Source organism: Lemur catta, chromosome 1, assembly GCF_020740605.2.
Source record: "Lemur catta isolate mLemCat1 chromosome 1, mLemCat1.pri, whole genome shotgun sequence".
Taxonomy (NCBI): domain Eukaryota; kingdom Metazoa; phylum Chordata; class Mammalia; order Primates; family Lemuridae; genus Lemur; species Lemur catta.
In genome coordinates this window covers 219,800,190-219,810,624 of record NC_059128.1, presented here as the reverse complement: position 1 = coordinate 219,810,624, position 10,435 = coordinate 219,800,190, and positions in this window count along the sequence as shown.

Here is a 10,435-nt window from a genome sequence, read left to right as displayed (position 1 = left end):
GGTTAGTATTACCCTAAAATCAAAACCAAACACTTTTTAAGAAAACTGCGGCCCAATATGTTTTATGAATATGGAGGCAAAAATCCTCAACAAAATACTAGCAAACTGAAATCAGCAACATAAAAAGGAATATGTGACATGATCAAGCAGAACTTATCTCAGGAATACAAGGTTAGTTTAACATCTAAAAATAAATTAATATAATAGACCATACCAACAGCATTTGAAAATATTCATGTTTTTTTCATGATAAAAAAAAAACAACAACATTCAACAGCTGGGTGCATGCCTATAGTCCCAGCCACTTGAGAGGCTGAGGTGGGAAGATCACTTGAGCCCAGGAGTTTCAGTCCAGCCCAGGCAACATAGTGAGACCCCATCTTATAAAAGAAAACAAACAAACAAAAAAACACTCAACAAACTTAAGGGAACTACCTCGGTCCAATAAAAGGCATTTACAAAAAACCCACAGCTAACATACTTAGTAGTAAAAGACTTTCCCCTAACATCGGGAACAAGACAAAGATGTCCACTCTCACATCTTCTATTCGACACTGTACTGATGGTTCTAGCCAAAGCAATTAGGCAAGAAAAAGAAATAAAAGGCATTCATATTCGAAAGGAAGAAGTGAAACTATTTCTCTTTGCAGATAATATGATCTTATATAGGGAAAATCCTAACGATCCCAATAAAAAGCTATTAGTATTCACATGTGTATTTCCTAGCTCTGTCCACTGAGAGGGCTTAGAAACGATAATATCCAGGCAGCAATAAGCATATCCAGTGCCTGGATCTTGGTTTCTAATACCATTTCCCAATAAGAAAGAGCCAGTCTCCTTGGAAAAATGGCCGATTCTAAGGCTGACTCTTATATATATTCTAAGGAAATATATAAGATGAATCTGGAGCATCTTCTAGTGCCAGAAAGTAAGGAAGAGCTCAAAGTACAAAATGGTGGGGATATGTCTATGGACATGGGGCCAACTGAAGGAGTTCCCAATGGCCAAAGCTGGAATAATTTGAGCAAGAAAATAAATAGCATAATACAGGATTATAACCCAAAGTGTAAAATAAATATTCATGAGACTCTACTACCATAATTAAATGATTGACTAAACAAGTAAATGAGGTGGAATAGACAAATTTTTTGTACAGAAGAATTCTAGCTGATATATTTACATATAGCATTAGGGAGGTGGAGCATAATTCCCTACTCCTGAAGGTGGGTTGCATATAGTAACTTCCTTCCAAAGAATACAGTATGAAAAGATGAAGGAAAAAGTAACTTTATACATTTTACAAATAGTCCTTCAACCAGATAATCAAAGTCAACACCAGCAAAGACAAATCATGTTAATAGTACATATCTTAGATATAATATGATGTAAATAGCACTTTTGGTCTGTGGTTTTCCGCCTCGAAACCCAAAACCCCAGTCTAATCATGAGAAAAACATCATATAAGTCCCAATTGAAGGACATTCTACAAAATACTTCATCAGCACTCCTCAAAACTGTCAAGTTCATCAAAAATAAGAAAAGCCTGAGACACTCTTACATTCTAGAAGAGCCTAGGGAAACATGATAACTAAATGTAATGTGGTATCCTAGATGAAATCCTAGACTAAAAATGGAACATTAGGTAAAAACTAAGGTAGTCCAAATTAAGTATGGACTTCAGTTCAGAATAATGTATCAAGGCTGGGCACAGTGGCTCACACCTATAATCCTAGCACTTTGGGAGGCTGAGGTGGGAGGATGGTTGGAGACCAGCCTGAGCAAGAGCTCCCTGTGTCTACAAAAAAATTAGCCGGGTGTGGTGGCATGCACCTGTAGTCCCAGCTACTTGGGAGGCTGAGGCAGGAGGATCACTTGAGCCCAAGAGTTTGAGGTTGCAATGAGCTGTGATGACGCCACTGCACTCTGCCCAGAGCAACAGAGTGAGACAGAGCAAGACCCTGCTTCAAAAGCAAACAATCAAATAAACAAATACAAAGAATAATGTATCAAAATTGGTTCGTTAGTTGTGATAAATGCACTACATTAATGTGATAACAATAGAAGAAACTGGGTGTGGAGTATATGGGAACTCTATATTATCCTTGTAACTTTTCTGTAATTAAAAAAATTGTAAAGTATAAAGTTTGACTGGCTTTAAAAAAATAAAATAAAATAAAATAAAGGAGAAAAGAAAAAAAGATTAAAAAAAAAAAGAAAGTATAAAGTTTATTTAAAAATATAGGCTGGGCACAGTGGCTCATGCCTGTAATCCCAGTTACTCAGGAGGCTGAGGCAGGGGGAATCACTTGACGCCAGGAGTTTGAGATCAGCCTGGGCAACATAGCAAGACTCCATCTCAAAAAATGAAAATAAAAAATATACACACACAAGCACATAGTTGCAGGAAAGAGAAGGGAAAAATACCTAAAAGTTAGTAACAATAGTTTTTAAAACCTTTTTCTTTTTTTTTTTTAAAGCCAGTTGAATTTAGCAGTGGGGGGTTGAATACCAACTTTACTGACACTAATGTTAATAAGTTCTGATAACCCACTACCATCGGACCAGCCCTTTTTCTTTTTCCATTAAGTGTTCTTTAATGAATATGTATTACTTTGAACATGAAAAAATACTTTTTTAAACCATGAAAATAGAAAATGATTTATCTGTTTAAAATCTAACCCTGGCTTTCTCTTCCTACTGTATTCTATCTACTACTATTCTCTAATAGGATGCACATCTTTCTCTTATGCTGAACACCATGCAGATAGATTTGTGTGGACAGTTAACTCATACTGAGCACATACAACGTGACATCCAGTGTGTATATATCGTGTTACTCAGTTGTCTTAACATCTCAGTGAGGTGGGTACTAATATAATCACCATGTCCATTTTACAGCTGAGAAAACTTAGAGTGGTTAGGAACTTGGCCAACTAGTAAGAGGAGGAACCAGAATTTGAACCCAGGTCCACTGACTCCAAAGCCCATGTTGGCCTGTGCTAGGATGACAGGCACAGCCCGGGTGCTGGGTAATACTCAAGGTTCAGAGTGATGGCAGAAGAGTGGGTTGGCAGGTTCTCGGTGGCTCTGCTTGGCAGCCTCACAGGTCACAGCTGCCTCGGGGCTCCTGGCTCCCCCAGGATCAAAACACTGTTTAAGTCATGGGGCTAGGATGAAGCCTCCCCTTCCCTCCTCAGCAGGAAGCCTCCTTCTTCCCAGGAGAGAAAGTTAGGGGAAAGGAGGCCGTAGCTCACAGAGTCACTGCATTGCACAACGTGGACATTTGTACGTGGTGCCCTGGAGTTGCAGAGTCTGAGATAAGAGAGGGACCATCCCAAGGAGGGGGCAGAGAGAGCTACAGGTCTGGTGACCGAAGCTTGGGCAGGACAAGTGAACCCAGGTTTCCCAACCACTGAATCCCCTGTGCTCCCACCATGCACGTGCACTATTGCGAGTGCGCACACACTGCACATACCCATACACACACCCCGCAGTTCCCATGCAGCAGTGCTTCTGAGTCCAGCATCCTGGGCGGCCCCAACACAGAACTGCCACGAGAAAGCCGAGAGCAGTCCCGCTCAGGACCCCCCATTAGCGCTGTCGAATGCCAGCTTGACAGCAATGAGAAAGAGACACAGAGCTTTACCCTGGGACCGCAGAGTTGGTATCTCAAAGCTTCACTAAATTCTTCTTTAGCATCATGCTGTCTGCCTTCATTAAGGGACATTAGAATGAAAAGTCACATGAAACTCAATATTGAGTTTATCGTAGGAGCTATTATAGAAGACAGCAATCCTGGAAATTTTTCTAGGGTTTCAGTACCAGAAAAGGCTGAGCTTCTCCTAAACAATGGGGTTGTTTTGTTTTTGACACAATTTTAATAGCTTTTTTTAAAACTGAAGTATAACATACATACACGAAAGTACACAAACCTTATGTGTATAAGCTTTTAAACGTTCATACCAGATTTCACCTGTGTAACCACGTCCTGGATCGAAATGGAGAACATTACCAGCATCCAGAAGCCTTCCTCTTGCCCTTCAGTCCACGCCCCCCCCCCCAAAGGTAACCACTAGTCTGACATCTATCATCATGGGTTTGTTTTTACTGCAGAGGTTCTGCCATGAATCTTGCTTCTGATTTTTCTTTCTCTGCTGTAGCCCCAGGAAGCTCAGACTCAATTCTGGGGTCCATCCCAACACTGTGCAGGACTTCAGGGTATGCATGTTTCAGAGGCCCTAATACCCCTCTGGTTTCATTGTATTTTCCTGTCTCTTCAATAGGCCCAAATGGTTAAAACAACAGACTTGGAGCCAGTCTGACCATCTGCACTGCCATTCACCAACCACATGACCTTGGGCAAGATACTTAACCTCTCTGAGCCCATTTCCTTATCCATAAGATAATACCTATCTCACACAGTTGCTCTGAGATTAATAAGATGATCTGTGTAAAATAATTAGTCCAGTAATAGCCTATAGTAGTTCTCAATAAATGGTAGCTATATAGTAATAATTAAAAAGTTATGGCCGGGTGCAGTGACTCACACCTATAATCCTAGCACTCTGGGAGGCCGAGGTGGGAGTATTGCTTGAAGTCAGGAGTCCAAGACCAGCCTGAATCACAGTGAGACCGTGTCTCTACTAAAAATAGAAAAAATTGGTGGGGTATGGTGGCATGTGCTTGTAGTCCCAGCTACTCGGGAGGCTGAGGCAGGAGGATCACTTGAGAACAGGAGTTTGCAGTTGTTGTAAAGCTAGGCTGACGCCACGGCACTCTAGCTTGGGCGACAGACTGAGACTCCATCTCAAAAAAAAAACAGAAGCTATGTTTATCTACATTGCCACCTCAGATCATCTTTTGGAATGATGTAGGGGTAAAAATGAATATAAAACTCCTAGGTAGCTCAGACTTCCCATGCACCTGTGTGGCACGTTATTTCTCTATTAGACAAACACAGAGGAAACCAAAATGTAATGAGAAGGGTGCCTGGTAGGACAAGCAGAGTCCCTCTGTGGGGACTACCTGAGGCTGAATAGAGCTGCCTCACCCAAGGTCATGCCCTCCCCGAGGACAGCCAGCATACCTGCAAGGGCCATTCCAGCTCCAAAGGGTAACCTCACCTGAGGCCTTTGTCACCAGCACCTCAGGCCACCCTCCCTCAATCCTGCTGCCCTGCTTCTTCCACAGGTGTTAATCCTGAAGGTATCCTTGATAAACTTCCTGTAAGCAAATCTCTCTTCTGGTCTGTTTCCCAGACACCCAACCTCTGACAGTTTTAAGGCTGGGGTATTAACCGGCCCTCTCTGACAGTCTGATGTATGCTTCCACAACAGACATGTGGCCTTCCTAGTTCCTCTGACGGGGTACTGTCTCCTCAGGGATGAGTCCAGACCTGGTCATTTGTAGAAACTGATCAAAGTTAGAGACTGGGAGAGAATAGAGAAATTCTAATGTTTCCTGCATCAATTCCCACCCTTTCTTCCTACTCCACTTCTACTCAAATGAAAAAAAAAGTAATTTTTTAAAAATCCCACAAACCGCTAAAGAGGAACAAACCAAATTATACTTCTCAGAAGTACTAGGCATTGAACTTTCTTTACTCTGAAAGGATCTTTAGTAAAAACTGAGTTTTTGTTTTTCCTCTGAAGTCTCAATGTAAGCAAAAGGGGGAAACCCACCATTTGCTCTGGGTAAGAAAAGCTGTAAAAATCTTCAGGGTTAGTCATGATTTTAAATGTCAACAACAATGAGTTCCTTAGTGTAGCTCTACCTGCAGGGATCTGAGCTAAGAGGGAACACACACCAACGCGGCCCATTCCAGCTTGCAAGATGGAGCTAAAAACACCACCTGAACTAATAATACCTATTCCCTGGAGTAACTTTCAGGTCACTTACTTAGCTGTAGGTATTTTTAAAATGCATCTGTAGTGGTTCAGTTGAGGAGAGGGCTGAGCAGCAGTAAATCTTACCAGACTCAGGGGGGACTATCTTAATTTCTAAAGAGGGTCCTCAAAGGTCCTTGACACAGTTGATAATTGTGTATACATAAAATGTGACCATGTCTTTAAATTTTTTACATTTTTTTTGCCATAGTCTCAATATTAGCTATTTACTTGGATAAAATTTTCTGTAGTATATTACTGGGGTGTCGGGTGGGGCAGGGTGCTGGCAAGTGGGGGAGCAGGTGAGAGATGCTCTCCTTTCTGTGGAAATAGCTCATGGTCCTCTGGTCTACACCGCCAGTTTTTTCTTTACCTATTATTAGAGGAACCTGGTCTTGGGTCTATCTACCAAGCACATATGATAAGCTATTGTTGGATAAGAAAAGTTCTGCATTTCCAACTGACACTACGCATGATAGATGCCAAGTTTCACGTGTAAAGCTACTCTAGTTACCAAGATCATGCTGCCTTTATTTTGATATAACTTAATTTTATTACTTGCTTCAATTCCCGCCAGAATCACATGTTCACTTTTCTTGTATATGCTCTAGAATGCGCTTACTACCTAAGAGTAGGCTATCCTATTAACCATTCTTGTGCACTATATAATTATTAACTATCAATGTAGCCTTTCTTTTTCAAGGATTTATTGGTCTGTGGTGCCTCTACCTCAGTACCTTTTGGTTGGTTACTTTTAAAAACGTTGTAAGATTTGTGCACATCATTACATTTATTTGCCCACTTAGGTCCCTTGAGCATAGGGTTAGGACAAAAATCCCTAGAGGCCATCTCTTCCCTCCCCATCATGTGTGAACACACAAACCAAGGGCCAGCGAGTCCCTTTGAAGAGGGGTAGCTGCTGGTACAGGATTTTAAAAATATTATATTTTCTGGGTAAGATTAGAAGCATCTACTTTTTCTGTTTATGACTTTTAATAATAGCATCGTTTTACATAGATAAACTGGGACTTGGAACTTAACTGGAGGGAGCAAAGGTTGCCACACAACAGTGGAAGCTTAAGAGCAGAGGTCCAGACTGGGGTAGAAATGCCAGGGGCTTCATGCTGAGAGGCTGCCTTGTTTTCACTTAGAATTTAATCCATTATATTTATATTGGTTGAATTTATTTATTTATTTAGTTAGTTAGTTAGTAGAGATGGGGTCTCACTCTACTTCCCAGGCTGGTCCCAAACTCCTGGCCTCAAGCGATCCTCCCACCTTGGCCTCCCAAAGTGCTAGGACTACAGGTGTGAGCCACTGCGCCCAGCCTGGTTGTAACTTTTTAAATGGTAACATCCTTAATGTCTATAAGGAGCTTTGATACATCTATGCCATGCATATTATGCAATTATTTAAAGGAATGAGGTAGGACTCTATGCATTGATAGCAAATCACATCCAAGACATGTTCAGTAGAAAAAGCAAGCTGCAAAGTGGTTGCCTTTGGTGGTGGGGAGAAGTGAGTAGTAGGAGCAGTGGGAATTGACAGGAAAGGGGAACAAGAAAACCTGCTGGGGGGTAGAATTCTACATCTTGTCTTAAGTTGTGGTTATGTGGGTTTATACAACTCTGGCTGGGTGTAGTGGTTCATACCTGTAATCCTACCACTTTGGGAGGCCCAGGTGGGAGGATCATTTGAGGCCAGGAGTTTGAGACTAACTTGAGCAAGAGCAAGACCTGTCTCTACAAAAAATAGAAAAATTAGCCGGGCATGGTGGTGCATGCCTGTAGTCTCAGCTACTCGAGAGGCTGAGGCTGGAGGATCGCTTGAGCCCAGGAGTTTGAGGTTGCAGTGAGGTGTGATTACACCACTGTACTCTAGCCCGGACAATAGAGTGAGAACTTGTCTCAAAAAAAAAAAATAAATAAAGAACTCATCAAATTAAACAATTGAGAACAGTGAATTTTATTGTATGTAAATTATACCACAATAAAAGAAAACAAGCTGCCAAGTAGCATATTTAATGTGATTCCATTTGCATCATTAAAAGAGGAATATAAATACTTTGTGCTTATATATGCTTAAAAATAATTCCTGAAAGGACACATAAGAAATTATTAATAATGATTAACTCTGGGGAGAGCACCAGGGTGGGCAGACAGAAATTTTTATAGCCTTCTATAGTCTTTGAGATGTTTGCCTTCTCTATGTATATTTTATATATATATAAAAAACACTTTTTTTTTATATAGGGTCTTGCTCTGTGGCCCAGGCTGGAGTGGAGTGGCACAATCATAGCTCATAACAGCCTCAAACTCCTGAGCTCAAGTGATCCTCCTGCCTCAGTCTCCTGAGTAGCTGGGACTACAGGCACGAGCCACCACACCTGGCCTTTATTCTATTAAGTACCATTTTGTTGCATTAGGAGTCTGGCTCCCTGGGGACTGCAAAGGCCTTTCAGAAGCCTCTGCTTAAACCTATACAATAATGACTTAAAAATAAAAATAATTTTTCATATTGGATGAGAAAGAACTTCCCCAGTTAGTCACCTCTACAAATTCAAACATAATGGGCTGTTAACTTTGAGTGGTTTTTCTAGAGTGGCAATGGAGGCTTATGGTAAGGCAATTGTTTGGACTTAATAATCCAAACATGGCCCAGTTGATTTTCACCATGTTTACACCCAGTTGTAGAAGCATCTAGTCACGTGGGTACCATACTTGTTCTTTTATTTATTTCTCTATTTTATTTCTTTATTTTTTTGACATAGAGTCTCACTCTGTTGCCCTGAGTAGAGTGCCAAAACTGGCATCAGTCTGGCTCACAGCACCCTCAAACTCCTGAGCTCAAGTGATCCTCCTGCCTCAGCCTCCCGAGTAGCTGGGACTATAGGTGCACGCCACAACCCCCGGCTAATTTTTCTATTTTTTGTAGAGATGGGGTCTCGCTCTTGCTCAGGCTGGTCTCAAACTCCTGACCTCAAGTGATCCTCTGGCCTCGGCCTCCCACAGTGCTAGGATTATAGGCGAGAGCCACTGCACCCGGCCCATACTTGTTCTTAAACACCTCTGAAAAAGTAGAGGATCATTTCAGGATCTTAAGAAAAATTTCTGGACCATAGCATATCTCTTCAGAGAAAGCTAAGTAACAAAATAGAATGTGAACAAGAACTTGAGACGTCACCCCACCCCACACCAATGTTCACCAAACTCATTTCAAAGGAAGTGAGTATGGGAATCCCGAAAGGCCCACAGGACTTATATAAACCTCTCTTTATATGTGCAAGTAATAAATCGGGAAGGTAGAAAATACATGATGGTCTCCTTAACAATACACCTCTAATTAATGATTCAAAACTTTAGCAATCTGTAATTTTCTTTTTCTTCTTATGCAAGACCACCTTCTAGGTAATCCCATAGTAGATACTAAATAAAACCTTGTGAAACTGAATTGAAAGAAGTAAGCTTTGTTTGTGTAGTACTGGGGGTGTTTAGAGAGCGCATTGTCCATAAGTTAGCGTGATAGAAAGAACAAGCACCTTACATCACCTCAAAAAATAAAAATTCTAGGTGGTTTGAAGATGTAAATGTGGAAGGCCAAACTATAAACCTTTTAGAAGAAAACAATATAGAAAAACATCTTTTTTGACTTTGGGATAGGAAATGATTTTTAAAATCAGACACAAAAAGTGCGAATCATAAAAGAACACATTGATAAGGCTGGTCCGAGTGCAGTGGTGTTTACAGCTAATTGCTCACAACCAGTTGCAGATCCCTTTGTTCCTTCTCCACTCCCACTGCTCCACTTAACTAGCCTTAAAAAAAAAAAAAGAAAGAAAACATTGATAAATTCTATTCCATTATAATTAAGAATTTATACTGACTAAAAGAGTTTGTAAAGAAAGCAAAAAACAAGCTACAAACATTTCTAACATATATAACCAACAAATTATTTGTATACAAAATGTTATAATTCTTTAAATTCATATATGTTATATATATTTTGCAAATATATTATACAGCCCCCCAGTCTGAGCATGGTGGCTTATACCTATAATCCTAGCACTTTAAGAGGCCAAGGCAGGATGATTGCTTGAGCCCAGGAGTTGGAGACCAGCTTGAGCCATATTCCAAAAATATAGTATCCACCTCCTTTTCTTTTTCTTTTCTTTCCTTTCTTTTTTTTTTTTTTTTTTTTTGAGACAGAGTCTCACTCTGTTGCCCAGGCTAGAGGGCCATGGCGTCAGCCTAGCTCACAGCAACCTCAAACTCCTGGGCTCAAGCAATCCTTCTGCCTCAGCCTCCCAAGTCGCTGGGACTACAGGCATGCATCACCATGCCTGGCTAATTTTTTCTATATATTTTTAGTTGTCCGGCTAATTTCTTTCTATTTTTAGTAGAGACGGGGTCTCCCTCTTGCTCAGGCTAGTCTCGAACTCCTGAGCTCAAACAATCCACCTGCCTCAGCCTCCCAGAGTGCTAGGATTACAGGCGTGAGCCACCTCGCCCTGTCCATGTCCTTTTAATTCTAGGACTTTTTGAGAGTTTATT